At 48.6% G+C, this 14,589-nt stretch overlaps 2 protein-coding genes across 4 annotated transcripts in view; both read left to right on the top strand.

Annotated features, from left to right (window-relative positions):
* LOC128880339 (zinc finger TRAF-type-containing protein 1 homolog) overlaps positions 1-14,589 on the top strand; it is a 179,752-nt gene that overhangs the window by 16,541 nt on the left and 148,622 nt on the right. Inside the window, exon 2 of the mRNA XM_054130333.1 lies at positions 6,168-6,178. The gene's annotated coding sequence lies outside the window, so the exon portion shown is untranslated. The remainder of the gene's footprint in view (positions 1-6,167; positions 6,179-14,589) is intronic.
* Positions 1-14,589, top strand: part of LOC128880331 (protein slit) — a 346,273-nt gene that overhangs the window by 248,229 nt on the left and 83,455 nt on the right. The window lies entirely within an intron of this gene.

The raw sequence follows: 14,589 nt of genomic DNA, 5'->3' as shown, positions 1-14,589 counted from the left end.
AAAGCTATGTTGATAGTAGACGTCCAAAGCACCGGGCTGAGATTGGGGGCCACTGTGTATACTCCACGTTGATAGCACGAACTAGGACATCCCTATCCGCAAAAAACGGAAACGAGGCGAAGTGTCTGCGTGGCCCCCCGCGATAGGGTGGGGGAGGGCCAGCATCGGGTACGGTGGTCTCTCTAGGTGTGGGCCGGTGTAGGTAGCCTGCAGGTCTCCCATGTATATGCATAAAAGATGCTAATCTCAAACGGTAGCTCGCATTGCCGCGAGTGGAGCAGGCTCTCCAACGTTCGCCAACTGTTCACTTGGACGGCCACGGCCCGACGGTGCAGGAGATCCTGGAGCGAGATTGCGACCCATTCATGGGAGGACGCGTACGTGTGCAGCGCGTCCGACGGTGCACTCGTTAGCGCCGCTAAATGGACACTCTGATATATCGGAGGCAGAGCTCATTAGACGCCCCCGTAATCGTTCGGTCGATTTGCCGCGGAAAAAATGTCTAATTGCCGGTGTTGATTTTATAATTGTCCCGCTCCTCGAATACAGATATTGCCCAGTTTTCCGTTATCGGAACGAGACGCTCCGCCGGGCTTGGATCCTAATCGATAATTGATGCGCTGCTCAGCGTGCTCGCCGGTTGGATGGGTCTCGGTTTCTCCAGTCCTCTTATGCGAGATGATTCTCAACCGCTGATGGGAAGATTTAAGGGTGGACAAAGGGAAAACCGGGTGTTGACGTTAATGTCTTTCAGGAACCTTTTTATAGTCGATAGCTTGTCGCATTTTGGAATGCGACGGTTTATGGCAGGGTCAGGACGACCGAGCTAACTCTCCATAGGCGGTCTACTGACCAGGTACGGTACCTCGGTCGCGTAGGCATCGAGGGACAAGGGCATATTTGTTTATTACTAACAGATGTGTCGATTTTGGCAACCGACGTTGAAATAGCGTTGTTAAGAAAATCGGACAAAGAGTGAAAGAGAAAGAGGTCCGAGGAAAAAGCAGTCGGCAAAAGCGTATCGTAATCGTATTGCTCTGCTCGCTATCTTGTGGAAGACTTGGGAAGACTTTGCTTTTTGGTAAGGTTTTATCTTTCGTAGTTTGTAACACGCGGGTACAGCCTGGGAAGCAAGGAACGCTAGGTGTGCGACTGTGGGATGCCCGGATGGTTCTTGAATTAAAGTCTCGCGAAGATCATCCCAGCTCCGAAGGCAAAAACATGTAAATCCCGGAGCGTCAGCGAGCCGAGGCTTAATCATCCAATTTACATTCAATGCATGGTCGCTACTCCGCGAGTAATTACCGCAGCCAGTTTAACACCGGGCGAAGTAATTGATGTCCAACGGTATTGACTCGCAGCCAGCGTCCCGGCGATCGTAGTTTCTTCATTCGCTCGCTCGCCCATCAATATTTAACGCTCGCCCCGGCTCGTCGAATCGTGCGATTCTTAATGCCGGCCGGGCGTAGCCACTCCGTTACGCGAAAATCCGCGATGGTTTATCTGGAACGTGCATCGTATCATTGAAAAAGAGGAGCGAGCGGAATAGACGCGAGCGGGGAGAATTATAATCCGTTCGCGGAATAACGCGTGCGTGCGCGGCGCCGTACGCGGAATGGAATTGCACTCGTTACCGTTGCAAATGAACGACGCTTCAGAGGGAGCGTGCTCTCCCCTGCTCGCTAAACGCTTTGGTAATCGGTTGGCTGATTTATTAGGGAAAAATTAAGTAAACGTTCGGATGTTGGCCGCGCAATTTTAGAACCGCTCGAAAATTATGGCCGACGGCGATCCTTCCGCGATTTTACGGAATTAGCTGCTACCCATTTTCATTTTAATTGGCCGAAACGCTTGCGCGATGCATACGGATCGTAAATTAACTCGAAACGCTCGATTTGTATGTTTTGTAAAAACTAGTGGGGAACACTATTCACGACTGGAAAGGTTGACAAATATTGGCCACGTGTTTGCTAAAATAGCGACAGGGTGCAGGGATCGATAGACTTCCCGACGCACAGGGAAAGCTAGACTCCAGGACAAATAGGAGTCTGGCGGTTCGACGTCACGTGACAGTGGGGTGTTCTTTCAGAGCGCAAGCTTTTCAAGCGAGGTCTCTCGCGCGGAACGACGATCTCTTGCATCACATCCGCTTACGTTCGTCATGCTACCCGAAAAGGTTCGCAAGGTATGCCGACTGCGCACTCACTGCCTACACTAACAGATCTAGGACCGAGATTGCAGCCCATTCACGATATAATACTCGCGCATCATCTTCGTGCTCTGCTCGTTAGTCGCGGTTGTGCCCCGTGGATTACGCTGACAGCCGTTTAGAAGCCTACGGACAACGAATTCAAATTCACCTCGGGGATCAAATAGTCAAAGACGTCTGCGAATGCAGCCATTCGGGCCGTTTCAGAGACGGTGGCATTTTTGGGTGAACAGGCTCGCGTCTTCGAGACGTGCGTGTCTTGCGAAATGCGGTTTGAGATAAGAAGGATGTGCGTTGGAGAGTTTAATGTAATCCCTGAGCTAGTACCAGTTTTGAAAGAGATCTGACGATTATGGACTATTACCTAGGTCTGCAGCCTACCTAGCTGATATGTAGCACTATTAAAGAAAAAAAGGGAGTATGGGGTTTAAGTCAGGGGATCTTAAGTTATTGAGGTGTAGCTTCGCACAGGATCAACTAGTAGTTGTCATTCGAGGAGATGAGATAGCAGAACCCATAGGACAAAGATCACCGCGATCGAGTACCTGTCCCTCACCAATGAGACTCCTCACGAGGATGCCCGACTGTTAGAGTCGCAACTCACTCGTTCCTCTACCTAGACCCATTCTCAGATACGGATCACTCCGCAGTTTACTTTCTCGTGGCTGCTTGCGTCCAGGGACACTGTCAACGGCTCCATTTCTCAGTTTTATCAGCGAGCGATCGTCAACCTGGAAGTGCTCCGCGCGAATCAACAAACTACCAATCCCCGCGGGTCCCCCGTCGCGCGGAACTCGAACCAAAGTGTATAACGCAATCAGCGGCGAACTCCGCGGTCGGGAAAGATAAATTTTTCACTCGGCGTTTCACTTCGCCACGGCCGAGTTGAGAGGCTCATGAAACGCAAATGGCTGGTAGTCGCGCAGAGCGGTCCCGCGATAAGTTTGCCCCGTGGTAGGCCTTGAAAAGGACTTCTGGTACCCGCCAACTGTTCACTCGCTGCTGGCGCTGGTGTGTGCCCGGCGCTGTTGCAGCCGGGAGATCCAGGGGTGAGATTGCCGCCTCATTCAGCGTATAATGCGTACAGGTTGCACGGGCGTATCGTCGTCGCGGAGGAGCTGCACTCGTTAACTACCGACCAAACAGACCGACAGAATCGTGCGAATCGCTGTTCGGCTTCTGCTGTTTCCGCCGTGGAAGAGGGAACGATCGCGATCGCCGAGACCCTCCTCGATCCTACGATCAGATAACGGAGATTGGCTTCGAATCGATAGACCCGGAGACGTACACCTGAGATAGTCGCCAGGGCGTAACTAGTTTCTCAGTTTCTAGAATTTCCAGCTTCATTTCAAGACCATTTCTTCCTCGTACTCGCGTTTAAACCGATGTCGCCCTGATCGTCGTTCGATTATCTTGCCAATTCCGCTCGCGAGATCTCAAACGGCAGATCCTTGATGGTAGATAGAGGAAACTCCCGTTTCACTGGTTGCTTTGGACTGTCAGTTTTAAGTTATTTCGAGGCAGTATGGCGGGTTGGAAAGGTGGTGGAGTCTTCTTTCCGAGCCTGGCAAGCTTCAGCCTACGAAATCTTTACCTGAGTAAAGCTGTAAGAATTAACTGGTCGACATTCTTTTGGCGACACACGACCAATGTCGCTCTTTTGTTTAACTCATTGCGTACGGGTCACGAGATATCTCGTTCTTAGTAATCAGAACATCGCGGCCGGGTTGTGACATCAAACGCATTCCACCCTCTCTTCCCGGAAAATTAAAATGCCCCATGTCGTACGACACGTCGTACAACGGATCGTACCGTCGTACAGGAACTCGCCACAGACAATGAATCCCATCCGTACGGTCGAAGTGTTCGTCGAAGCGGTTGGTCGTACGACGTGTCGTACGTCGTGTTGTACAACAGATCGTATCGTGTGTAGGGCGTTTAAGGGGCCAAGTCGCCCGGCGGATTTTGTGAGAGTCGTTCGTTCCGAACAAAGCCATTTTTAGTAGAGGTTCGTGTTAATCTATATCCATCCTGAAATCCTCTCACAAAGCAAAGATTTGTTAGTATATTTTTAAATGTAGAAACGAACCTACTCGGGAGTCTGCTCAGACCTAAAAGAAACTGAAGCGAGGTTTTGTCCGAAGGGAAACGCGAGAAGGTGATTAATCGCGTTGGCTGCGAATGAACGTCTCGTTTGCTGGTTACGTTTCAACAAGGCCGACAGAAATTCCCAGCAGTCCGTGAAACATGAACAAACCGATGTTTACACGCGGTACACGAAAACCTGTTGAATTGCGTTTCGGTTACGTTTGTTCGAAACTCATACAGGTTGACTCCGTTTCGGCCAATCAATATGTAACGGGCAAGTTTGTTTCGTCGTGCTTCGATGGCGCCAGTTCACCGCCACCGCCGACGTAGTTGCTTACTAGGTTATGGATATAATCGATCCGATCGTTTTGGAATATTATTCATCGTAAATATTACGAATCGGAAATATTATGACGATGGCAATTATTAACCATATTTTCTCTTTCCAGGTAAGTGTCTGGAGTGCTCTCGTTCGAGAAGAATGGCAATCGTCGGAGCAATTATTTCTGGTAAAGTAGACCATAACGATTCTCGAACCGAGGATAGATTTACCACTGATTTTTCGAACGTTCTCGGTTAGCCAAATATTCGTTCCACCCGTAGGCCGTCGTAGGAGTCGCGTATAAATAAAAGTTTTACTGGCATAGTAAAACTTTATTGGCGTCATAACCGTAGCTCGTTTAGTTTATTTCAATTACCGCCAATTCTATCTCGACCGTATTCGCTGTTAATCCCGCGTATTAGTCGCGTCAATTATTTCACTCATCAGATTTGGGCCACCCCCTCCCTTTAGTGTTCTTCGTATAATGCACAGGATAATAAACATCGATAATACGCCCGTTATGCGGTTCGAAACAAGCCTGGACATGCATACGGGCCAAATCGGAAAATTAAATCACGCCACGCTTGGTTTAAAACGCCATTAAAAATCTGACAGCTAATCAATCCCGTTGATATTGGATAACAATTAAATCTCGATTTGATAGACAGTGAATTTGATTTCGAACGATGTAGAAGTACTACTCGTCCAAAAATAAGTCGAGATTGTCTTGTGATTTGGTCTGTACGATGCTTCCTTTCCGAGATAATTAGCTTTGAATATTTAGCGGTGTCCCAAACAATCTTCGAAGTCACTTTTCTCTGGAACGATGACTTTGATGGAATAATTTCCTTCGTGACCTAATCACAATTTCTAATTTTAGTCACGCGACACTTTCTAAAAATACTTAAATCGTACGTTGAATTCCGAACGTGTGAATCCACGCGAATCATCGACGCGCGTAAATGGTCATCATCGTCGTCGCGTCATCGAACAACAGTATCGCCACCCCATCCCCCAACCTCTCCTCTCGAGTGTCGATGGAAAAGCGTTCTTCCGGCTGCCTGATACCGAATTTTCGGCGGGCGTTTAACGACTAATCGCGCGCTTGTCGTTCGAGCACTTTGAAATAGGAATCGGAGTGTTCGGCTCTCTCAACACCAGTCGCCCGAAGGGAAACGAGCCAGCGAACACAGCTAATGGATTCGCGGGGCGTCCTGCTCGCGTACAGGGCGATGCAACTGACCTGCTCCCTGTAGATATTTCAGAAATTAAACGCAAATACGATATTAACAAAGAAACTGAACAGTATTCTTTCGTAATTGATGTATACGTGGAGAAATCAGAATGTTTGAAAACAGAAATGTTTGATTATTTGTTAATCATTAGGACTCGATCTTAAAATGACCACAACATGGAGGACTCCACTTTGTAGTGCAGAGATACACAGCCTACTCTAGCCTCAAGCAACATTACCCTGACCAAAAATGACTGGTTCCATGAACGAATTTAATCCTCCAGTTCTTGGAACTTCCTGGCCTAAGATTCATGCAGAGTACGGGGCTCAACAACATCGTCATAAAATAATTCACAGCACAGAACTGACACGTTTCTGCATTCTGATCCCGAACTAAGACTAGCCCGCTCTCCAAGAAAGGCATTGGCAAGTCTACTAGTCGACACTCGATTCAACGACTTTCAAGTGCCCCATAATACAAAGGGCCTAACCAATTACCTCCCGTTCTGAAACGATTTTTAAACTAAACATTATCCACACCATAACACAGCACTTCCACTAATAAAGTTTTTACTCCCAACAAATTCCTCCCATCCAAAACGCTCCGACAAAGGAGCATAAAAATGTTCGACGCGTCACGTGAATCGTCCTGTACATACGAACACAGCCACGCACACAGGGACGGTACGTGCGCACCGTGTCTGTACACGCGATCACATAAGTAACGTGTGTTGCGTGGGTGCAGCGTGATACATAGTAATGGTGGAGGGAGAGCAAGCCTGTGGCCCGGAGGGCGCCCGAAAATCCGCAGGAATTAACACAACTGAATTTCAAGTCCCCGTCCGCGGCTCGAACTTCTCCACCGACAATTTCCATCCGGTATATCGTTGGGAATCTTGATTATGACGGGAGTAGTTTTGACGGATGTACGTGCGCGCCTCTGGAGAGCGGGCTAGTCTTAGTTCGGGATCAGAATGCAGAAACGTGTCAGTTCTGTGCTGTGAATTATTTTATGACGATGTTGTTGAGCCCCGTACTCTGCTTGAATCTTAGGCCAGGAAGTTCCAAGAACTGGAGGATTAAATTCGTTCATGGAACCAGTCATTTTTGGTCAGGGTAATGTTGCTTGAGGCTAGAGTAGGCTGTGTATCTCGGAATAGAGAGAAAGTTGGCTAGGCGTGAGTTTGGCAGATGCTGAAACATTGTTAGGGTTCTGGAGACCTGCTGAGGATACAATACTTAGGGGCCACTATTCTCTTTGTTCAACTGAGAATCTGAAGAGGTGCTCCCCAAGTACTCAAACTTCTGTGTCCTCTATCTAAACACCCCGTTTCAACTCTTCGCCAAATCCTCCCAATGTCTCCACACTCCCTTACAATTTCTTCGCCATTTAGGTCCTCCTAATTTCTCAGCGTAAGACTGCATTCTTCCCCCAACCCCCACCCTCCAAGAAGGTGCAGCGGTGATTCCCCTCAATCTGCGTAATGGACGTCAAAGCGCTCGGAATAGAAACACGGGACCGGCTAATGGGGATTAAGTAATAGCTTACACGAGAACCACGTTAAAATGTACGTGTACGATAGGTTACACAATACCTCGGTGATTCGACGTTGTTGCCGTTACGTTTTCGCGTTACGTAAACCTGTATCGCGTGTTTAGTCTAACCTATTCTTATTCCCATTCAGCTTTGCGTTCGAGTATCCGCGCGGACATTATCAGTCCGGCTCTATCGGGACCTAAAACTCGAACATGTATATCTGGTTACATTCGTTCCGCCGATTATGAAAGCCATTGTGCCAGGAATCAATGTACGCGCGCGCTAGACGCACGCCGTTATTTGCTCTTTCATTGTCGGGCGAATCGCCGCGGCGACCTTTTCGAACGTTCCAGGAAAGCGTCTAGAAGGAAACGGGCCGCAGTATGTAAGCCAGGGTGAACGGAGTCGATGGTGGCGTGACGACGAATGAAGCTGTTCTTTTGATCTAGCGGGAATTGGGGTCAGGTAGATTGGCTAGGTTAATTAGAAAAGTGGAGTCTCGTGTAAGTATCACGTGTAGGATTTTTAAGATTATCATTGATCCCTGTGTGTTAAACGATCAACTAGACGATCTTGGCCGATAGTAAATTTGCACGTGATGTGCCGACTAATGCTCGAAGGACCACCCTGTTCAGGGAGTAACTAAACACGAAATGGTTTCTATACTTTATTACAAACGACTCTTAAACTAGTTGGAGGTCTAGAGGTTACAGGCTACCGTCTACTCTTGCTAAACTCGGAGTGTCTTGCGCTTCGTCGCTCATCGCTTGTCAAAACCTCCCCCCAAGAGGCACTTCTACCGCGGGGGTGCAACGATGGCACACCTTGGAGCCTTGTTAACCACGGCAACAGGGGGTTTTTTCCCGAGCATCCCCTTGTCTTGGGTCCGCACGCGAGACAAACGAAAGGGGAGTTCCCCGGACCGCGGGTGGTCATCACGTGCGAGGCACCTTATCGTCCGACTTCCAAGTCGAACGGCCCTGCCTTCGTCCGTCAGGTTTATTACCCGATACTACCTGATAGACTCGTCGAAGCCTTAACACTATGTACACACGTAGAGCTTTAGATTCCTAAGAGTTGAATTGCTCTTCTTTACACTTGTCGGTACATGGCAGCTCCCAACGACAATAAAAAGGCAATAACTTCTGCAGCCCAGAAAAGCAAACGAAACTATATAATACTAACCCCCCAAACAACGCGGCCCCCTTTCACGAGGTCTGTCGCGCCATCAGCACCTACAGACTCCGTGGAAATGAAGAGAACTCCCAACGCCGCAGAGAAGTACAATCGTCTCCCATGTACCGCTCGGAGTTGCGCCATATTGCGTCCACTTTTCCAACGACTATTATTTATGAAGCGACCCCCATGAACCGCAATAATCGTGCCAGCCCCCCCTCGGTCCATGATCCCGAGTTGGGGCCCTGTGTTACTACGTAACCGTGCCGAATCCCTTCCGATTATCATGCCAATATTGTCCCCGGTGTGTGATCGATGCTCTTACTGTTCGCGCAGATACGACCGATCCCTCGGAGACGTAGATGTGTCGGCGGCCATGCGTGCACCCGACCGCCTGTGTGTGTAAATTCGACCGCAGAATATCGCAACATATGCTGCGTTACACACTCTGCCCGTGCATCGAACGACTCCCGTGTATTTGCATCCAAGTCTACCCTACGGGAAACGGTTTTGCGCCTAATCCTTCGCGCTGAGTCCATTTTTATTAAAGGCGGTTACGATTGGGGAATTTCAGACAGGGTCAGTTGTTCGCCGGTTGGCCAGTCGTCTTCTATGGAGAGAATTCCACCTGAAAATATAAGAAAGGAATTGTTTTATTTATACAGTAGGATGAATTCTATGGAGCGAGGTGAAGTTATTAGGTAACGTTGAAACGACGAAGAATGGGATGCGAACAGAGCGAGACGCGATCAAGTTTTGATAAAGCCGTATAGTAGGATCCACGGGAGCAAGCTTCGTGTAAACAAAGCAACCGAGACGAAAGTCCATCTCAATTGCATATTTAAGGTTATGTAGGTTAATAACAGCACGCGTACTTTGTCTTTGCGCCGGGAATGTGTATTTACCTTTACTTCCGCGTACATATTACACGTTACTCGATCCTAGGTTTCGTATTGCATACAGCTTTGAGTGTATTATTATTATTAAAGGTGAGCTCCGTAAACGTTAGCATAACCGCGTTATTGGTGCAAGGTAGTCAAGGAAGGAGATACTCTGATTTATAAACTAGTAGTTGTTAATATTACCATACTATCATCATCATCATCATCATCATCATTCTTATTATTAATCAGTTTTGTTTACTTTCCCATTCTCAAAACACGAAGTGGTGTACAATAACAAGAGTTCATATTACCATACCATTATCATCATCATCACTGCTGTTATTATTAGCCAGTTTTATTTGTTTTTCCATTCTCAAAATGGTGCACAATAACAAGGAGGAGCCCCGACACATTCAACCGTATCCGAATAGCAACTCTTCCCCTCCACCTGCCTTCGACTTGTCCCTTCATCCGCAACCCCTGCCCCGCAGGCATCTGTGTGCTCACAAACACGCGTCCGAGGGAACCGTCCGTCCGTGCACCTAGCGTTCGTGCGCCCCGCTGTCGCATAATCGTGTGCAGCGTGCACACCATTTTGCGGCGGGGTGTGGCGCGATGCGGTTCTCGGTGAATCATGCACCACCCTCGAGGGATCCATCTACGATTAATTCCATCACTTGACACGCTGCTGCGCGCGTTCTCGCGCGCCCAGGCAAACATTTAAGCCGGCCATTAATCCCGCGTGCCGACTGGAAAATGAAGACGGCCTGGACCAAATGTCCCGTGAAAAGCTACCCCGACGACGACGATCGCGACCGTGCTCGATGAGACGTGTCTTCGAATCGCCGCTCGCTTCGGTGCCGTCATCCAAAACGTAAAATTCGGGAGTTATTACGGAACGGAATTGCTACAATAAATCCACGAAAGTTTGAATTAGGGCTCAGTGCCACGATTGTCTCGATGAACGGCGAGCACGCGAACTAATGGCGCCACCAGTGTATCTACTTGCCTCTTTTGGATCCCAGGTGGTTACATGCATTCCTTCCATTAAAGACACCGCGGTTAAAAAAGAGAGAAAAAAAGACTTTCATCTCGTTTTACTTACTAAATAAAGCGTTCCCAGTTGGTACATCCGCGCAACGCACAACGCAGTAAAACATTCCTTTTTTGCCAGCGTAGCATCGCTCTTTCCAACCTGTCCAATTAGCTCCAAAGAACTTGAACCCGCGACGCAGGCACGCGTTAACCTCCTTCCGGTCTAAACTCTAGTTTAGCCGTAGAATTAAGTCGCGGAATTAAACGTGCTCTGCATAAAATAATATAGGACTAATTGGGCTGGAGGATAACCGGATTTCCGCGGTTCACCGCGCCGAAATTATTGAGCTCGAGAACGGCTTAATTTACTTGTGCTTACAGTGTGTTCCGAATTAATCCGGAAACGAGTGCATTTTGGAAGAGCCTTTCAAATTCAGACAAGCGTTTCCATTAGGCTCTATGTTACAACTCTGTATCGAAACGTGACACGATCCAAAAATATTGTCAGAATCAAGTAGATACACGTGTAAGCTCGACGTTCCCAGCCCGGATTCGTATAGAATTCTCATGATCGCGTCGATTCATACCGATTACGATTATCATTCTGCTCGTCTCCGAGCCCGACGAAACGAGGAAAGAGTTCCATCGGATCCGTCGCAATTACGCGAGCTGGAATGAATATTAAAGCTGCGTTTCCTGGACGATAGGATTGATCGCGGAATTGAGTAAACGCAATTACGCCGATTAATCATTCGCCAACTCGCGGCACGGCGTTTTAATATCGGCCAGCCGGTGTAATGAGGCCGGTATTAAAGTTAATGGCGACACCTCGCGAGCCGGAGCAGATAGATTGAAGAGTTCGAGGTCTGACAGCGTGTTCTTCGTTGCTCGTTTATCACGTTGCCTTTTCCTGCTCCTCAGCCGTTCCACTAATAAATCAGCATCGGTGACTTGAAACCAGTTTCGCAATCGCGTGGAGCTGTTGCCCCGTTTGTTTCTACGCCAGCGAATTTTACTACGGGATTAATGCGATCGCGTAGTGTCACGCCCTCAAAGGTGACGCAAGCGTTTGGATCACGACAAAAGATTTCTTTCCCGTTCCTAATTGTTACGATAAGAACGACACCCACGACACGATAAATAATCGGACGCAAACGAATAATTTCTCATCGCGATAATTGAATTAGAGTTCGTTCAAATAGCGTCCAGCTTCGTAGGTGTCCCTCGCGCACAGGGTTGACGCTAAAAAACGGTGACGCGTAACTCGGTGCGCGCGTAGTCCGCCCACGCACACATGGACCACCGTGGAGAGCGCGCGAGCGTCGCCAGAGGTGGCGTGGCAGCAGCAGCGCCTTTCGAAAACACTTAAACTGATTAGGCCACGAACTCACCCAGGGTGGCCCGTGATTTACGACGACCGTGGCAATTTCGCATTTTCGATAGTCGAATGGTCGCGCTCGTTACGCAGCCCTCGTAAAACAGCACCCACCGAAGCGAAGGTTGGGTTAATGACATTGTTGGAAAAAAAAAAACAACCACGATGGACACACGTGGACATAGGTGTGCTCCCGCGCGTATGAGAACAGGTACCGCGTGCCTTGTTAGGGACCTGTCGATTCCGAACTATTGAAATTGTACAAAGAAGTTTCTTTGTCGTACCTCGCCCTCTCCATATGTTTTACAATCGCATCGTCAGCTCCACACAGTTAGGAGCGGACAGTAGAGCAACGCGTAGCGTAGCCGACTACCACGCCGAGAACCTGGATTCGAATCCCAGTCGTCCATAAAATATCGAAAAGCCTATGGCATGAGATATGTAATAGAAAAAAATAAAAAGATCTTGGTAAGATAAGTACCAGAAAAGTAAAGAAATACAAAGACGAAAGGTAGGGCTCAAAGTTCGCACTATAAAACACACGAAACAAACGAAACTCCACGGCTCCATCTATCTGCCCATCTCCGCCTAATACGTTAGATTATCGGGCGTGACGGTTAATACGATCAGCGGCGAAAACGCACGATTACATATGCGCCACTCTAAATAATCAATTATGCAATGGAACACGCGGCTATGCGTATTGAATTATTGCTAACGAACGACATGACGCGATCAAACTTAGAGTCCCGCCGGAGACATCAGGATCGATGCGAGCGGATCCAAAAGGGTGCCCGTCGAAATCTCCGCGCTTCCTCGACTCGAGTACAAAATTAATACAAAAGTCACGTCCATTCTTGTCAACGTCTCCCCGAACCGATTCCATCCTAAATATTCCGAGAGCAAATTCTCGGCTAATAAAATTCAATTCCGCCGGAATATTTTCCCCGCGATTTCCCGTTTCAGGAGGATTCAATTTCTAATCACCGATACAATCAACGCACCCGCCTGGTCGTCCCTCCGCGTCACCGTTTCGACCCTCCGTGCTGCGCTGCTCGCATTACCATACTAATTGCGAGCAAAGTTCTAACCGGCGATTTATCGAACCGCCGCTGTATCGCCGATAAAACCTTCTCGCCAGGCCCAACCGATTATGTCCATGCGAACGTCTCGACGCCCTCGTGTCGCCCCGCACCCTCGCGTTTCAGGGACGGTATGGTGAGGGCGATGAGGGGGGAGGGGGGGGGGGGCGCGTTATCTGCGCGGCGAATTCAATGTTCGCTGCCCTTCGACACCGCGGAAACAGTTCAGTCTAATGGGCGGAAGTTCGGGACGAGTTATGCGCAGTGTGTTCATTAGTCGATATCGTCGATTAGCGAAAATTGAGTGGCCAAAAAGGAGACGCTGTCGCTGATCGATGCACGACTCGGGGCTCGATCCCGCGAATGAATAACTACGGAAACGTGGCTGTGAATCGGCCGGTGATTTCTTTGCAATTTCACCCTTCCAGCGAGGTTACCGTTTTTTTTTTTTATGAAAGGGGTGTTTCGGGGCAAGCTTGAGGTCCTATGAAAGCGAATACTTCGGAATCCAACCCCCTAAACTAGGGAAGTAAGTGTCCCCTTTTTATGAAAAGGGACGGATATAAAGTCTCGCGGACTTCACTTTTCCGAAATTCAACCCCTCGAGGAGCTAATAATTTTTCACGGAAGAAAGGAGGGTTTTAGAGCGACTCTCAACCCGACACGAACACTCAAGCTTCAACGAGATATCACAAACCTACCCCTATCCCGAAACAATATGTGAACGTACGAAACGAGGAGAAGTTGCTCGGACCCCCTACTAAAGTATTTAAAACACAAAACGCATTTCCGGACGCGCGAAAAACATTCATTACTGCTAAGCCTCGCAGAAGCAGCAGCGGATAATAAAGCATCCCTATCTTATCTGTAATCGAATAGCGCGAAACACGAGCCACAGGGGTGCGGGAAAAACGTCCACCCTCCGTACGAAAGAGAAACGGAACGAATACGGCGAGATAAAAAATATTCGTAATTCGCAGTTCGAGAAATGAAATCGGAGACGGGGGGTGAGGTGGCGATCGATCGTGGATTCGTACGAGGCATTCCTCGAAAGGGAGGTCTTGCATTCCCTCCCCCCATCCCTCCCTTCCCCTATGGGCGTACAATGCAAAATTCCCCAGCGAGAGCCGGACTCGTTCCCCCCAGGGAGGAGTTCCGTGCTGGACTTGCACGCGGGGAATTAGATTAAAAACATTAAAGCCAACCACCCTTCCCACCGCCCTACTCCCTTGGCGGAGAACGCAGTATCTTCGCGCCACTAGTCATTTCGTGATTACCCTCGCATCGAATGCTCGCTGGACCGCGAAACGAAATTAGAGTTCTAATAATACGCGAGATTTAAAGTTACCCTGGACGAACAACAGATGCGCCGCCGCGATGCTCCGCCGTGGGAATCGCGTTCAACCGTCTCGCTGGGTGGTTAGGTGATCGGAGATTGCCTGTCTGATTAGCATGCATTTTATAGAGGCCTCTAGGTGTCTAGTTGCCGGCCTGGGATTAAGGATTGGTGGATAGTTTGCGTAAGACTGGGGGGGCATAGTAGATGTTGCTGTGGTTAGTCTAACACGAGTCTAGAAGTGGGTATTTTAACTAGAATGCTAGTGATTTTGTAGGAATTTGATGATAAACCTAAACCACAAAGTCGAA

The sequence above is a fragment of the Hylaeus volcanicus genome, chromosome 7 (assembly GCF_026283585.1).
Source record: "Hylaeus volcanicus isolate JK05 chromosome 7, UHH_iyHylVolc1.0_haploid, whole genome shotgun sequence".
Classification (NCBI taxonomy): domain Eukaryota; kingdom Metazoa; phylum Arthropoda; class Insecta; order Hymenoptera; family Colletidae; genus Hylaeus; species Hylaeus volcanicus.
This window is presented reverse-complemented; position numbering and strand designations above follow the sequence as displayed.